Below are 13,212 nucleotides of genomic sequence, written 5' to 3'. Positions count from 1 at the left end.
AATGTTTGCATCGCATTTCGTATAGACGGTCGTAGTTCTTTTGTCATGCTTTTGTTGCTTGTATAATTGCATACGTGTTTTGACTTGTTTAATTGCATATGTGCTTTATTATAATAAATGTCCTTGTGTGAATGTAAACCTGTTTGTTGCGTCCTCTTCCCTTAATTGAGCTGCCATCTTGCACTCGGAATATAGTTGGTTTCTTAATAGTCGGTAAAGTGATCGGGTCCAACGGAACTGCGCGATAATACCCCGCTTGGTTATCCCAAAAGGAAGCGAGCTGCTTAAGCGGCTCGTTTCCAAGCGTTTCCGTTGAGGTACAATCTCTCGGTAACCTACCCGCGCGAATAATTGGGTAAATCGAAGATTTGGCGATCGGACCCTGTAGCGCGGGTAGAGTGCGGACAACGTTGTGGTGTGGTTAAAAACGCACCCGTGGCTGGTTTCCGGCGTTGATCCGGAAAGCCGCGACTGGATTGTCCGTTAGGTGGGCGAAGCGACCGCTATTGGTTAGACTCGGTCGTTCGCACGCCGGCGGGCGGAAATCTACAACAAAAAAAAAAATATATATATATATATATTTTTTTATATATATATATATATATATATACACATACATACATATATATATATATATATTTTTTTATATATATATATATATATATATACACATACATACATATATAGACTTCTCTCTCTGGTGTTTTGAATTTGTTGGCTTAAATATATTATTTTTCAAGATTTTATCCATTTAAATTTTATACATTACATGTTATATATTATGATAATGTGAAATTGGAAACTCGCCGCGGACCGGTCGTCAATGACTCGCGTACCGGCACCGGTCCGCGTACCACCACTTTGAGTAGCACTGTCCTAGACAATATTATTGCCACCTTTAAGAAGTTGTTAGACATAATTAGATTTCAAGCAGGTGATTCTCCTTTACTTTGGAATTAAACTCACCATTGGTGAGTTACAGGTGCATGCAATATAAAAATCACTCATTCAAACAGTTTGAATAGAGAAAAGGAGTCATTCTGCTGTTTGGTGTCACTGGGTGTACTGCAATGAGCATGGAGAAAAAAAAAACCAGAGAATTGTCTGAGAATGTCAGACACAATATTGTAGCCAAGCATGGACAATCTCAATACAAGGCTACAAGTCCATTTTCAGAGACCTTGTTGTTCCCGTGTCAACTGTACACAATGCTATCAGCAAGTTTAAGGTTGATGGCACTGTCGCCAAACTCCCTGTACGTGGCCACACAAGAGAAAACTTGATCGAAGATTGCAGCGAAGGATTGTTTGAATGGTGGAGAAAGCACCTCGATCATTTGCCAAACAGATTCAAGCTGACCTTCAGACACAAGGTACGACAGTTTCAACTCACACCCTCTGTCGCCAACTCGATGAAAGGGGGTTCTATGGTAGAAGACTCAGGAGGACCCCACTGCTGAGAAAGAGACAAAAGAAAGCCCGACTGGAGTTTGTGAAAACACACCTGAACAAGCAAAATCATTCTGGGGGAATGTCTTGTGGACAGATGAGACCAAATTAGAGCTTTTTAGGGAAAGCACATCATCTCTATGTTTACAGAAAACAAAATGAAGCCCTGAAAGAAAATAACACCTTCCCTCCAGTCAAACATGGAGGAGGTTCAGTGATTTTTTTTTGGGGGGGGGGTTGCTGTGCTGCCTCTGGCATTGGGTGCCTCGAATGTGTGCACAGCATCATGAGATCAGGAGATTACCAAGGCATTTTGGAGTGCAATGTTCATCCCAGTGTTAGAAAGCTGGGTCCCCTTCGAAGGTCATGGATCTTGCAGCAGGACAAATTCCCCAAACACACTTCAAAAAGCACCCAGGAATGGGTCAAGATAAAACGCTGGGCTGTTCTGAAGTGGCGAGCAATGAATCAGATCTAAATCCCATTGAACACCTGTGGGGAGATCTGAAAACAGCAATTGGGAGAAGGCACCATTCAAATCTGGGAGAACTGGAGCAGTTTGCACAAGAAGAGTGGGCCAAACTGCAAGTACAGAGTTGTAGGAAGCTCATTTATGGCTTGAGGAAGTGCTTGACTGAATCCCTGTGTCGTAAGAGGCGACCAGGGTTGCGTCAGGAAGAGCATCCGGCGTAAAACATGTGCCAAATCACTATGCGGATCATAATGGATGATCCTCTGTGGCGACCCCTAACGGGAGCAGCCGAAAGAAGAAGAAGAAGAGGAGAAGTGCTTGACTGCAGGTATTTTGTCCAAAGCCTGTGATACCAAATATTAAGTTGAGGGTGTCAATAATTTTGTCAATGCCAGTTCTTTTTATTTTCTGATTTAAAAGGATATTTGAAGTTCTGAATCAAAAACAAAGGTTCTGTAATATTAACAGTGAAATAAAGAATTGTGGAGACGATTTTTGTCAATTACAACTTATTTTCAGAGAAAATTGTGAGTTACTTGAAGAAAGTGCAACTGTGCCAATATTTTTGGGCACGACTATAGCACGATATCTCAAAAAGTTGTGGATGAGTTAGATAGATGATATGAACAAGGCAATTTGATTTTGGTTCATGTCTGGATGCAGAACTGGCCAAGCAGTGGGATACAAAACGTAAATAGTTCAACCTGGCGGAGGGTATGTGCTCTACGGAGTGCCGTTCTAGTTGGATGTGAAATCCTCCCTAGACGACTGATGGGTACTTTAAAGGGATATTCATATGTCTATTGATCGTTTTTTTTTTTCAATTATTGTTATTTTTTGTTGGGAGGGGGTGGGAAGGAGGGGATTTGTGTTGTATTATACCTGCAGAATATTGTGTCCGTGCAATCCCTGCATCGAAAATTTGGCGACCTCCTGATATAATTGACACACAGGTGAACACAGAGAACAAATTGTACAACTTGTTATTCTCCAACATGCATTAAGTAACCACGACCAAAGATTTGACGCCAACTGGCTTAGCGAACCATGAATGCTGTACTTAATCATAAATGTTGTTAAAATGATGCATTTGTTTACCATAGCTTTAAGCTTGGTGTTGGCTTCATGGTTAAGGTACCTGGCTGAAGATCTTTGGGTCGTGAGTTGAAACCTCTGTCGTTCCATTGAAATAACACCAGGTGGGTTGACTCGGCCTGTCATCTTTCCAAGGTCGGCAAAATGAGTACCAGCTTACTGGAAACAGGAACACTGCATCAGCGGCACAGCCGCGCTTCCAGAAAATGATGTAACCAGCAGCCACAGGCTGCATACAAAACAACAACAGCAACCATAGCTTGAGGATGAACAGGAGCCCCCTCTCCCCTCCCCCACTTCAAGATCATTGGAATCTTCCGTGATGAAGCTGAGTTTATGGTCCTATCACTTTGCCATCACCGACAGGTAGGTGGTATCTCTATCTTCTACCGTATCCTTTTTGGTCTTGCACCCCCTGCTCTTTCCATTCTTTATCCCCCAGGTTTCTGCAGGGCATACACAGTCCACCATCAATTCCCTTCTTGTTCAACTCCCAAAATCCAGAACTTGTTCCTCTTTTTTCCCAACTCTGGAACAAACTTCCACATTCTCTTCAATTCCACTCTTCCCTCCAGGTCTTCAAAACTGTTCACCACCATCTCAGATCATCCCCAATCCAAAACAATAATGTTTTCTACCCTCAGGTAACCCTCCCTCCTATCCCCAAAGACTTCCAGCTCCTCCACGAGCAGAGACTTTGAATATAAAAAGACGTTTTATAAAGTCTGTATGAAGGTATTTCGGATTTGAATTGCTTGCTCAAAATTATATGTGGTTGACGGGTTTGATTGTTATTTATCTTTGCACACTCATCGTCAGTTAGTTAATTCCTCCCGTCCCAGTTTTGGGACATTGGGCAGCTTGCTCTTTCTATAGTGTTATTTGGTTTTTTTATAGGGTCGGGTTGCTAGCCCAACGCCCAATCATCCTCCTTTTTCAAACATGCTTGTAACCGTCTTTGGCAGAGTTGCACACTGATAAGGCGCACGTTTTTCTTTGTTTTTCCTCTTGACTAATTTATTGCAATCACAGAAAAAAATTTTGAAGGAATAATTTTTGAAACAGAACCCCCACCACCCACACTTTATTCTTCCTCCCCAAAATTCAGAATACCTTTGATTTAAGTAAGTTGACAACTAAGGATATCCAACTAAAGGTGGAAGGACAATCTGTCATCAAAATACATACCTCCTTCAAAAATTTTGAGTCACAAGCATGACATTTTTACCAATAGCTCATGGGAAACGCAAACAGTTTACCTGCTGGCAAATAAAAAAATCATGTGATACTGTTTGGAAACTACATAGAAAAGGACTAACATGTATAATGTAATGGAACTCTGAGTTTGGGAGGTCGGGCATTTCGAACGCTGGCCAAGTCATACCAAATACTTTACAAATGGTATGTGCTGCTTCCTTACTTTATGCTCAACATGTAAAAGGATAGAGCACATAAAAACCCCCATGGGTTGGCATTCATGGGGAGGAAGAAATTCCTCTTTCTCTGCTGAGTGCGGAGAGAAAAGTGCTATCTTAAAGATGATGGCACAGGTACCCAGAGTAGTGGGGCAACTTAGCTAAACATAGCATAACAATTGTGCATTTTGTGAGGAAAGCACCAAATTTGGCACACGAGTAGCCTAACATATTATGAACAGATTTGGATATTGGGCCATCTCAAATTCAGCCGCTGATGGCTGTGGCAGCCATTTTCCACTGCCATCAAAAAATTTGAGATGGCCCAATATTCAAATCTGTTCATAATATGATAGGTTACAAGTGTGCCAAATTTGGTGCTTTCCTCACAAAATGCACAATTGTTATGCTAAGTTGCCCCACTGGAGTGCTCTGGGAAGTGATGTCATTTCCCCAAATCTCGGCAGCTGTGTTTGTGTTTAAAGTCCAGGCTGTTGGTGTCTCATGTATCTCTCTGTCTGTCTGGCTGTGTGAGTGATTTGTGTCACAGCTCCTTCACGAGGTTTAGAATCTGTAAATAAATAAATTAAGTGCATGAAGTTTAGAGTCTCAGACGCTTATCTAAGGCATTATTCTGGGTCCTCTATAAGGAAGCGGTTGTATTTAAATACTTTGCAGACCCCGAGCTTGAAATAGAAGGGGAAAGGGTGCAGGTCACATTCAGAAGGAGCACTTGTGAGCGGGATGGGGGCATCAACCATGGTTTTTGCCTGGTGTTGGCTCAGTGGTTAGGGTGGCGGCTTGGGATCCTAGGGTCCTGAGTTCAAGCCCCGTTTGCCGCTGGATTAATACATCAGGGGGTTGACTCAGCCTGTCATCCTTCCGAGGTCGGCGAAATGAGTACCAGTTCCAGTGTGTGTACTGATAGAGGGGCACTGCATCAACGACACAGTCGCGCTTCAAGAAATGATAGCTACCCCGGCAGCTGATCTGCCATACGACCACCATCAACCATGGTTTGCGTTGGGAGGAGGGGATGGAATCTCGGCACGATAGTTCCAAATATATGAATAAATTATTTGTTTATTTCTGATACGCTTCACACTCCACCCATCCTCAGGCTTCCATGCAGGTGATGCTGACATGCATTTCAAGGTCTTGAGGTAAAATGGCAGACCGCAGAAGGGGTCCATTCAGTTTGGAAATAAATGAACTATTTTCAGGGTATTTTATGTATTTTCAGAAGAGCAGGGTACTTCTTTTTTAATGTGGCAGGGAGCATTCTAAGTGGGGTGGCATGGAGTGCCACCCCCCCTCGTTCATTCTCACTCGGCATCTGCTTGTTATACTTTGACAATGTGCATCAAATTTTGAATTTCTCTTCATTGTCATTGGTGAGACATGTGAAGACCCATTAAATGTACCTGTACTTTTGTTTGGACTCGTAACTGACCTTGAAAGTGCAGTGTGTTCCAAAAGCAATGCTTGCATAACTTTTCGAGGTATTTCCAGCTTTAGACACATGCTTGTCCTATCGGTGAGTAAACTCTCGTATTCCTTCAATGTGAGTTTCTTTCATATATGAAGATGTCTTTAGCTCAGGACGTAATTCTATATTTTAACCTCGCTTGTCAAAAATCTCTTGCTCACAAGGTGCTTTCAATCGGTGAGGCAATTGTTACCTTATATTGTGCAGCCAATTATCTGGTGAATTCAACAAGCTTAACATTTCCGTTGTCTGGAAATGTCATGATTTCGTTGACCAGAAATCTACCTTCTTTCTTGATCCACTTTCCAGCATCTTGATTCTTTTTAAGCACATGCATTAAACTGGTGAATGTGTGGTTATGGATATTGGTTGCCAATGCTGTGAAGACAAATTCCCTCAACAGTTATATCTGAATGAAGCAGCACCCCTCATACTTGTATAACGCCTCTCAAAAGTGGGCCCTACCGGAGAAATCCATGGTCAGCACGCGTTGCCTTTGCAGACGTGAGAATTAGCTTCCCAATCCGGCGAACTCGTAAATGCGTTGTGTTCAAGAATGACCGACCACAGCAAAACTGCAGAAATAAACCTCGAGCGATGGTGGATGAGAGTGTGTCCATTCCTGTCTGATTCATGATTTACTTGGGCCTCTTCCCTCTTCACTTTATTTGGTGGGATAAGTTTCAGTAGTACTCAGTGACTTTGTGTGATTGTAGATTGCATTGCTGACATCATTTATTTTTGTATTTCTCCAGGGAAAATGTATTTCTATTTGTTTGTTTGTTTTATATTTGCTTGGATTCTGTCTGACCTAATGAGGAAGCAGGAGGATGTGGGTGGAGAAGAAAATTTCCAATGTGATGGACACGTCTCAAAATAGTCTGACATTTTGCAGCCAGGAGGCCATCTCAATTTGGGTACATACCCTGGTGACATGGTACAGCTTGTAGTGAAGTGGTAGATGATGGGTATCGATACATTTGGAGATGTACAGTGTCTGAGATAATGAATGATGATGCTTAGTTGTCGGTGCTGAAATGAGGTCCTTGGGAGTTCTTTTCCACTGAGTGTGGATGCAAAGGTAAAGGCCCTGGCTACTTGTACCTGTCGATTTGGGACTTGTACTTCTCCCTCTTATCAGTCTTATTTTAAGTCCTGGATGATCCTCACGCATCACCGTACTTCAAAGATCCTCAACAGGTGTATCAAGTCTGCTGGTTGTCACTCTTGATTTGGCTGTCACCCTTGGTTGTTGTTCGGTTGGATTAGCAGCTGTGTTTGGGGGATAGAGGGATTTGTAAATCCACTTGTGCTCTCTTTGTCCAGTAAGCCGGAAAGCTTTTTGCAGGTCTTACCTGCGATGCTTCTCTGGAGAAACTCGCTTGTCCACCGAGCTCTTGTGTTCTCCTTTGCCAATGCCGGACCGAGTCGAAAGCAATTGCTAATATTCACAAGGTGCGTTTAAATAACGGAGGAAGTGAGATTCTAAAGCTGCATGGTACCCTAACATTAAATCCAAATTTTATTTTCTTAGATTAATGGATGGTTCTTTTGACCAAGCAGGGTTTTAAACTTGTTTTGGAAACTTTCGAAAACTTTTCCTCGAGTCGTGCGAGATTGAGAAAGTGCATTGAGTAGGCTTGCTTTTAATTGCTGCTAGCTCTTTATCAGAATGTCGGAAATTTGGTCACACCTTCAACGAGACGAGTTCCTTTGAAAAGCATGAACTTCAATTCTCATGATTGACGGCACCGGTGTGTTCATCTCACGGAACGTATAACATGTTCATTAACATGATAATTTATCCATAGATGTTGTGCGATGATGAAATTACAAGCATTTCTAAAGTTTCTTGTTATTCTCAAAATAATTGAGCAATTTTAATGTGGTCGCTATCCACCCTGCCTGCCCTTGTGGCTTCATTTGCTTATCAGCTGTTGTTTTTTTTGTTTGTTTTTTTTTGTCAAATGTTCAGCACAGGTGCCTCAATGCAGAGTTGTACATTTCCTTCGTGCAGAGTGGATGGGTAATTGGGACCACTTGTTTTACTAGCATCCATGTTAAGTGTTAGCGTATGATTGAGAAGTCCTTTCATCAGCAGTGAGAAAGTGAATTTGTGGAAAAGAATGGGATGGGGTGGGATTGGTGGAGCTGGATGGGGGGGGGGAGCAGTTGTGCTAACTGGCTAGTCCATGCTCGAGGCTATTGTCTTGTTGGCCTGATGCCACAGTGGCTGATTGCTGAAATCTAATTGCTTGTGCCTTTTCATTTGGGAGCACCTAAAAATAATCCTGGGAAAGAAGCACGAGTTACGGTTGCATCCGTGCTTGAACTGCCGGTTGTGCTCAATATCTTTGGTGCCAGGTGATGGAAGTCTTCCACTACCTTGTGAGGCATTAAGAGTGGAGATGCTGAGATTGAAGGTGGGGTGGTAGTTGCAGGACATTCCCCACTGCAAGGTCTCTCGGTATATTTAACATGGTGGAACACCTGGCGTCCAAATATATTGAGCCAGGACATTCTGGCCAAAGTAGTGGGTAGCATGAATAATGTAGACCGGTAAACATGTATTATGCAGTATGCACCAAATTTCCCAAGACAAACATAGACTTTACTATCTTTTAAAATACACTAGTCATGCCTTCCACTCGCTTCACTCATGGCTTTAATGAAAATACAGCATGTTGTACTTCAGAAAGACGTTGCATGTCTATCTGTGAGTCTCAACGAGGATGTAAATGAAGTGAAACGTTGTAATGCACGACGTGTATTGTTATAACACATAGTTGTTGTGGTTGTTCTTGCTGTCATCGTGGTTGTTGGTGTGCTGCTTCCATGCACTATTATATGTTTTCTATTGCTTTGAGAGGTATTTCTATACATACAGTGTATGAATTTGGGTGCTTCTTCCGTGTCTGTCGAGCTTTATTCTATAGGGTCCCTACTGTTGTAGAATAATAAGATTGTTCCCATTACAACCACTACATTAACCTCTCATATCCACTTCTTATTCAATACCGGAAAGAGGGCTTTGAAAACGGGCATTTTTATGATTAAATGGACACTAATTTTTGTTCAAAGTAAATTGATTATTAGCTTTCCAATGGTACCAATTTTATTATTTTCTGACAGCAGGAACCCTTTAGACTAAAGCGTGATGGAGGGACAGACATTTATTGGTGAGGATGATTTTCCACATAGCGTGTTGGTCAGGCGGTTTGGTTTGTGATTGCGTGCCAGCCAGGGTAGGTTTGTGATGACATGACGGCAAGGGTGGGCTCTTATCCCTGTGGTGGCGAGGGTGGATTTGTCATACGTTGTGGGAAGGGTGGTGATCTTTGAAGATACAGTACTGTATTACCTGGATTTACCTGATGTATGAAGTCTGCTTGAATAACAAAAATGAACTATTATTTATTTCCATTGAACGTCCAGTCATTTTGAGTTGTAGAACGTGTTTCATATCCGGTTAAAAATTTAGACTTCGCTCTGGAGAACCCGTTTTTCAATGTTTGAACAGTTGTCATGGTGAGGATGCTACTGTTTGTTTTTACCTTATAATCGCTTTCCATGACACCATTGTTACCTCTGCCATCGATGGTGGATGGAGCTTGTATTTTCATCCCTGTCTGTCTGTCTGTGTCTGTTTTCTGTTTGTTTTGTTTGTGAACAGGATATCTCAAAAAGTTGCGGACAGATTTGGACGAAATTTGGTGGAGAGCTTGGGAATGGGACAACGATGAAATTATTCGATTTCGGTGAAGATTCGGATCTGGATCTGGATCTGGATCTGGATCCAATAATTTTAAAATGATTTTTCACCATTGAAATATCGGGCCAAAAATGACATATAGCAGGATATCTCAAACAGTTGTGGATGGATTCTGATGAGCCTTTGGGGATAGGTTTGGTATGTAACAATAACAAGAAAGTTTATTCAGTTTTGGTGAAGATCTGAATCCGGATCTGGATCCGAGAATTTTTTTTCAAGTGATTTTTCACCATTGAGATGCTCGGGCTTAAATTATATATCGCACGATATCTGAAAATGTTTTGGACGGATTAGGACGAAACCTGGTGGATGAGTTGGTTAGGTGACAAGAAGAAGCCGATTACATTTTAGTGCAAGTCCAAATCCGGATTCGGCCTATCAGTGGGTTACAAAATGCAAACTAATCAGCTTGACGGAGGTATGCGCTCTACTGAGTATCCTTCTCGTTTCATTTCTGATTATATTTTTTATCAGGGTCCATAAACATGTTGCTTATGCAAAAAGTAGTTTTCGGTAGTGAGGTGTTGAGCAGAACAAATGTGACGGCAGTTTCGAAGGACACGCTCCTGGAATGTAACTTGTGGGATGGGTGTCAAATAGTTCTTCACTTTTGCTTTTGTAATAAGTCGATGGCTCCGCAGTGAACAGCTGGTCATAGAAAAGTTACTCTTTTGGGATTTTAGGAATCGCATCTTGGAAGGGGTGGGAAGAGGAAGGGGGGGGTGTTCTGTGCTTTATATTTTAGATTTTTAACCTGGTGTTGGCTTAGCGGTTATGGTGGTGTCTTGGGATCCTAGGGTCCTGAGTTCAAGCCCCTTTTTCTGCTGAATTAACACCAGGGGGTTGACTCAGCCTGTCATCCTTCCGAGGTTGGCAAAATGAGTACCAGTATAGCAGACAAAAGGCTGCACACGAAGGGAAGGAAGGGGTATTGATGGATTTATTAAAAATCTGGTCTTGGTGTGGTGCAGGCATGATGTGCCGAATGGCCGCCTCCTGTGCAAAATTTCCTTGTAAAAAAAAACAAAAAAAAAACTGGCATTTAATATTCACGTCGAGTCACAAAAAAGGAAAAGTTAATTTATGTTATGAATCGACCTGACTTGTGTGAGCTCTCTCTAAATCCTCTGCCTATAATCTAAATATTCCACTCAGAATTGCCAATAAACCAGCGCTGTAACTTCTTTGCTCCATAATCTTCTTTGTATCGTTACTATAAAATGAGTTTGCCGAAATCCAAGTTTCGTCTTTGTTATCATTCAGCCGTTAAAGGTTTTGGTTACAATCTTAAACAATCCACCAGTGATGTAACACTAGCTCTGTGATGCTCTGCTGTTAAAGTCGAGGAGCCAAGGCCATTGCCACGGTATCTAACACGGCAAACTGGGCCAGCATTCGGTTGCCCGGAAAGTGGAGGGCGGTGTACGGAAGGATACGGGATGGAGCGGAGCGTGACGACTGCACACGTTGGAGTGCTTCTGCGGTTTAGTCTTCGGTTGACTCCATGCGGCCGCAGCAACACGTGCCGTTCCCTGCTGAGCGACCGTGCAACCTGCGCAGAAATTCCCCACGCTATTAGTGGAAGGGTCAGCTGTGGATTGCGACGTGGAGGCGTGGTATCGGTGATGAGAACTGACAGTTGTGGCCTTGTTTGTTGTTTAGGTACCATACAAAGATGTTGACATGCCCGTTTGCGGTGGGACGCTGCTCTTCTATAAATAATACCTTGACCACTTGCCCATTGCCAAGAAGAAGTCTTTGGGCACAGAGAGAAAATATTTTTGGAACTGAGAGAAAAGACACAGTTGACAGAAAAGGGGATTGTAAGAAACATTGGCGTAATGGTTAAAGTGTCCGCTCTGAGTCTGGGAGATCGTTGGTTCAAATCTCAGCCGAGTCATACCAAAGACTTTAAAAATGATACGTACTGCTTCCTTCATTGACAATCATCATTTAAAAAAGATAGAACACATATAAACAACATAGGTTGGTCAGAAAAGCTCAAGCTTTTTTGGGCCTAATAGCCTCCTGCATCGAAGTTCCTTGTAACGGAACTCTTATTTTTAATGTACAAGCACGGACTCGCGGAACATCAGCACTATCTAAAATTTGACTTCAAGTCCTCAACCCCTCCCTGTCCTCACAAACCCCAACCCATCACTCCCCCCCCTCCAAAACTCCAAGTCCTCAACCTCCCCTCCCCAACCCTAAGGCTTCAATCCCCTCCCCACTCCAAGCCTTCAAACTCCTTCCCTACCCCCCACCACAACTCCTCAACCCTCCCTCTTTCCAAAGCCTAAACGTCCCCCTCCCAACTCTGTCCAATCTTTGCTCCCCCCCTCCCAGCCCCAACTCTGTCTTTCCCTCCCCTCCTGATCGTAAAAGCAATGGGCATTCCCGCATCGATCAATACATATTTCTTCATTTCCTCATCGAAAGAGTAGAATGTTTAACTCTTTCCCACCCCCTTATCTGCCCAACTATCATGCCATCACAGACTTCACAAAATCTGTGATTCAAACAGCAATAGCATAGCTCCTATATGTGATGGCCCATCTCGGTCACCTGCCAAACTCTCAATTCCGCAAGGTATGCGGAAACACTGTGGAAGTGCAATTCTTAAGTGACCATGAGCAGCCTAATTGTGTCAATAAATGACCCTAAACCAACTTTGTTCTTCCGTGTGTGTGTGTGTGTGTGTGTGTGTGTGTGTGTGTGTGTGTGTGTGTGTGTGTGTGTGTGTGTGTGTGTGTGTGTGTGTGTGTGTGTGTGTGTGTGTGTATGTGTGTGTGTGTATATATATATATATATATATATATATATATATATATATATATATATATATATATATATATATATATACATATATATATACATATATACATATACATATACATATATATATATATATATATATATATATATATATATATATATATACATATATATATATCCACACACATCATTACAAGTAAAATATAGCAAGGACTCGCAGAAGCTCTGATGTAAAGGCCCTTGCTCTAGAGAATGCTACATAGTTATTTGGGCCGTGTGTGTATAGGCAACAGTTTGCTGCTTTGATCGCTCTCAAAAATAAGAAAATAACCTGGGTTTGAAGCAAAAACATGTCCACTGCCTATGCACATATATAAAATACATAGTGGTTATATCACTCAGATTGATTCCAATTGCACTGGTCCAAAGGCTGACAACAGAGGCCTGAAGCCTAAGGACTGAAGCCTGAGGCGTATACGTACTGTGGTTTTCACACGGCCTGTGACGCATTGCATCTCCAACCTTTCAATATTAGATGTTCCTTTTAACAGTTGCTTTGGTCATTTTACACTGAAGGGAAAACTTGTAGGGAGGGCATGGTGATTGTGATGATTACAGCACTGAGATCTTTGGCTTTGCATAGCACCAATGTGGTGGCCGTATGATTTTTCCAGGTTACAATTGTGAGTGGAGTCTGGCCAGTTGTCCCATGACCTGACCCTGGCTACTATTTGTACCCATGACCT

General features: G+C 42.3%; 1 protein-coding gene across 11 annotated transcripts in view; it reads left to right on the top strand.

Moving 5' to 3' along the window:
* LOC147012704 (protein phosphatase EYA4-like) overlaps positions 1–13,212 on the top strand; it is a 243,284-nt gene that overhangs the window by 82,692 nt on the left and 147,380 nt on the right. Inside the window, exon 1 of one of the 11 annotated variants that reach the window (XM_085853797.1) lies at positions 6,862–7,000. The exons of the other annotated variants lie outside the window; for them this stretch is intronic. The gene's annotated coding sequence lies outside the window, so the exon portion shown is untranslated. Of the gene's footprint in view, positions 1–6,861; positions 7,001–13,212 lie in introns of those variants that run through there. 11 annotated transcript variants of the gene reach the window in all.

This window comes from Eptatretus burgeri, chromosome 14, assembly GCF_056783735.1.
Source record: "Eptatretus burgeri isolate ZD-2024b chromosome 14, Ebu_testis_v1, whole genome shotgun sequence".
NCBI classification, from domain to species: Eukaryota; Metazoa; Chordata; class Myxini; order Myxiniformes; family Myxinidae; genus Eptatretus; species Eptatretus burgeri.
This window is presented reverse-complemented; position numbering and strand designations above follow the sequence as displayed.